We start from the raw sequence: 4,761 nt of genomic DNA, 5'->3' as shown, positions 1-4,761 counted from the left end.
TACTTTTTTCTTGGAGTAAAATTATTTTCGCAAAAAAGCTTTTTAGAAAGTAAAAGCTTTGAAAGCACTCGACTTCGTTTGTTTTTAGTCAACATAATAACACAAAAAAGCAAAATATGATTTAATAAACTTTATATTTACTTTTAATTACAATTAGTAGTTGACTTTCAAAAAATTCACCACAAAAATTGTTGAAGTTCTGAGAACACCGTAGAAAAAATACATCAAAATTCCAAAGCAAATCCATTTAGGAAATTATGTCACTCAGAACAGATCAACTAATGTTTTTACTTTTCTCATTTTGTTTTTATACATTTATGTATGTATGTGTTGCTACGGCTACTACTAACTTACTTTAGATACATCTAAACACTCTCATTACTATGTTCGTGCACCTTACTTGCTCCAGTTTCATCATTAGTACGTTGGAGAGTTTCATCCGCTGCAAGAGTGCAATGTAACGTGCTGCCAATTTGCAAATTTATGCCAACAACAATAGCAAAATCATAACTATGTGACACACACACACACACACTCACGTTGCCATATTCATTTCTAAAGCGTATTTATTTGCACTTACTGCCATTCTCATAACAGAATTCATATTCATATATGTGCGTATGTAGAGGCATGGATAAGTTTAGGTATACATTGTGGTGAAAGTTTCAGTTTGTGACTTACATAAATATGCACATATCTATGCAGCGACTCAATTAGCAGGCAATGGCAAAGGTAGCGCTCTCTATTGTACATATGTATATATTGAAATATGCTTCCATATTTTTGTCAACGTTTGTACACAATGAACTCGCATAGTTTTAGAAGGTGCTTGCTTTTATAAATACATATTTACGTACCTACATTACTACCTATGCCTCTTAGGTCATGAATACGCTCACTCTTGATGCACCATACCACAGCTGGTATTGTTGGCAAATTGGATTTAACTTTGGCAAATTTAGTTTGTGAACACTAAACATACATACTTATATATGCATCAGTTGAGTGCGGAAGCGAAACAAAGACTTTAAAAACATTTAAAAAAATTCTAAAAATAAACCGGTGCGCAATTTAAATTTGTTTTCGAACATTTGGAAGTGTTATTATAAACTAACAAATTTAATTGTTTATAATTATTATAACTATAAGTCGAACAATTTATAAAAATTGGACTAAGCCTGCTCTTTTCAGTTAAACACATATGAATGTCTTTATATTATTTAAAAAGTCAGTATAAAGTCAATGACACTCTTATAGAGCAGGTTAAATCAGTTTTAAATTTTTGGATAAGCATGTTAACCAAGTTTCAAAACTTATATGCCACTATTTCACAAGATATTTTACGCGACCACTTTCATATGTTTGACAAGACCAAACGGTAAAGCGAAATATGAAGTTTTATATAGAAACCAGCTTTTTACTAATCCAATCCAGTACCAATCTACCGTTCGATCCCTGTAAATAAACTTCAAGTGTTAAATGCTTTTCTATTTAAAAGCTTGAAACAATTTGGTTTATACGCTCTGCATATCCATTTGGTATTCACGAAAGGCAATTTGTGCAGTCGCTTTAACATTTACAAAGTACAAATACCAATCGAACGCGAACTCAAACTCTCTATTATATAAAAAAAAATTATCGTAGTTAGCTCTAACTTCGTATTTTGGCGCTTAAAGCCTGTATCTAAAGGTGTCTTTAATAAGTTTGTTCATTGAACAGTCGTGGCTGAAGCGACGACTGAAGTTACTAAACTGCAGTTTAGCTATATATCTTCAATAGTCCGATGTTGAAAATATAAAATCTCCATTTGGCAGCATTTGGTAGATCGATTTTACTTGGAGTCTCCTCAGCTATCTATATAAAATATTTAAATAGCAATTGCAGAGCTATAACCCTGTCGAACTGCATGCATCACTTGAAAAACACCCAACAATTTTCCTACATGGCAAGCAGTTTTCGCGTTAGTTAGCTAGTTATGTAGTTAGCGTCAACTTTCCAGCAATCGCCTGCTGCGCCTAACACGCTGACAGGTACATAGATGCAGTTACGGCATACTTTGAGTTGTGTATAAAGCACAGTATCGCAAGTTTTTAATCACTTTGCAAAAGCTCATGTGTAAACTTGACCTATATTTCATGCTTTTTGAGCGCAATTCACTTGAGTTTATAGCGTGTACAGTTATCTCATTTGTATGTGTATTTAAGCATCTAATTTTGTCATTATTGCAATTTTGTAAAAGTTGAATTGCTTGTGAAACTGTTTGGCGGGAAGTATATACTTATATATATGGAGCGCTCAGCTTTGGCAAAGTACAAATAAACCAACTTCACTGGTGGCAATTTCACGAATTGTCGCATAAATCATAAGTTTAGTGCCATTGCAGGCATCGCTGACTGGCTGAGTGACTGAGCGAGCAAACGAGTGACTGACTAATGTGCACAAGGACATTTGCCAACTTATCATTAGTAAAGTGTGTGAAATATATATGTTTAGTTGCATGCTGTAGGGCATACACTTTCGCAGCTTGTGCATATGGCAATGTACATACATATGTATATAAGGGCTTCCGGCAAACTAAAGTGGGCCATCACATTTACTAATTATTTGCGTTCGCTTAGTTGCTTTTGCTTTTACTCACTTTTACACAAGTTGCTACAAATTTAGTAATTAAAAGTAAAAACCAAATACAATTTCATGTCAAGTTTAATGAAAATTAAAAAAAATAATAGTTATATATTTCAACAATATTTAAATTGCATATTTTACAAATAATAAAAGAAAACGAACAAAAAAAAATAATAAAATAAAAATTTAGTATTAAAATAGAAACACTTTTTGTTAGCGTCAGATTCAATTCATTTACTCGCCTTTAACTAAACAACTTCATTTAAACTTCCCATTTACAGACGTCTAATTTATTCTCCTCAACGTCGTTTATTGTTTTTTCGCCTTAGTAACGGTTGTGTAACAAGCTCATACCACAATGAGTCAATTGTTTGAAACACCAGCACTTTCATGACGTGACACCAGACCTTAGACAGCCCTTCGAGCACCCCTTCCAACAGTCTACCATCCGGCAGCAAATTATTTTCTTACTACTTCTTCAAATGCCTCCCTAGTGCGGCGCCATACCTACTTTGACAGATCCCGCCAATCACTTTTGACTTGCAGACGATATACGTACAGTACGCAGCGAAACCAACTAACGGTTTTTAATAGAAAATTTGACAGCCGTGAAATGATTTTCTTTGTTTGAAGTGGAGTGTATGCCGGTACAGTGGGATAAAAATATATAAAGTTAAAAAGGTAATTAAATAAATGTGAACAAATTAAGCTTCGAATACATCATTAGTTTAGTAAAAGTAAAATAAAATTAAAAAAAATTAAATACAAATAAAAAATTAAAAACAAACATATAAAAAGTTGCTTAAAATATTGCAAAATAGTAGAGAAATATAAAATGTCAAAAATGTATGTCAAAAGTCTTAAGAAAAGTAAAGAACAAATAAAAAATTTAAAAGTAAACAAAGCTGAAACTTATATATAAAAAAATTTGTTTACAAAAAAAGTTAAAATTTAATTAGAGTAACACAAAAAAGTACACATTTTATAAAATTTTAGAAGAGAAATGTAAGATCTAAAAATTATAAAAATTTATAAAACAAAATTCTGTATAAAAAAAAGTTAAAAAAAATCTTCCCATACCGGGAATCGAACCCGGGCCTTCTGGGTGAAAGCCAGATATCCTAGCCACTAGACCATATGGGATATATTATATGTTTTACCAAAAGCTGTATTAGAGTATATGCACAATATAATGCGATCAGTTCTCGTGAGAGCGTGGAGAGTAATCATCAAAACGTTTTATTTGCGCTTAGACCATAACTAAATACAAATCACCCCTGGCTGCTATAAATAGAAATACACACCATATTAAAATTGGTTGTGGACTTCAATAAGTGATGGTCAGTAAAGTCACAAACCTACTGCGATCTTGTGTGTATGATAAACAGTTGATTCGCTTTTGTACTTTCGTATGATCACGTGATCAAATAAATATCACATCGTCTGCAAAATAGTTTCTAATCGCTAGCAAGTAAATAAAATATTTTTGACATATTACCGTAATTTCAAGACTTTATTAAAACTACAACACTGTCTACTAGAGTTATTGCTACAATTGTTGTTGTTCCCATACTAACAACATTTGTAGTGTTGCAAGTATTGTTTGACGTAGTAGCAGCGGCTGTTGCCATTGATATTTGTTGCTTTCGTTGTTGGTTGTTTGTTGTCATTGCAACGCGTCTGTTGACTGTTTAGCGCGTTCTGTCATTGTTAGCAATGTGACGGCAGCGTACACCCAGTGTTGCCAATCAACGAAGCAAACGCAGGCTTTTTGTTACGACTTTTACGAACTTCATTTTTGTCGACACATTGTTGTTGTTATTGTTGCTCCTTTTTCCGAAAGCCAGACATTAGTTTTTTTTTGTTTTTTGTTTAAGTTTTCGAAATTTCCTCACTTGAGTGTTACGCAACAAAAGCAGCTTAGAAAGCGGAAGTTGTGGCTGCGAGTATTTGCAGCGTGAGCTATGTATATGGTCTGAGGCACGCAACAGCAGCCATAACAAAAAACTTACAAGACGTTTTCATGTTACTTGTTTTTATGTTTTTCGTCTTTGGCTGATTTGTAAGAACACCATGCCTTAGCCGCTCAGCTGATCCGTTGTTATGCCGGCAAACTTGTCTTCATTTTGACGACGC

General features: G+C 33.3%; 1 non-coding gene across 1 annotated transcript; it reads right to left on the bottom strand.

The window, feature by feature from the left end:
• Positions 1 to 3,696: 3,696 nt before the first annotated feature.
• Positions 3,697 to 3,768, bottom strand: TRNAE-UUC (transfer RNA glutamic acid (anticodon UUC)). The gene has a single exon. It is a non-coding gene; the product is annotated as a tRNA-Glu (tRNA).
• Positions 3,769 to 4,761: the final 993 nt, after the last annotated feature.

The sequence above is a fragment of the Bactrocera oleae genome, chromosome 4 (genome assembly GCF_042242935.1).
Source record: "Bactrocera oleae isolate idBacOlea1 chromosome 4, idBacOlea1, whole genome shotgun sequence".
Classification (NCBI taxonomy): Eukaryota; Metazoa; Arthropoda; class Insecta; order Diptera; family Tephritidae; genus Bactrocera; species Bactrocera oleae.
This window is presented reverse-complemented; position numbering and strand designations above follow the sequence as displayed.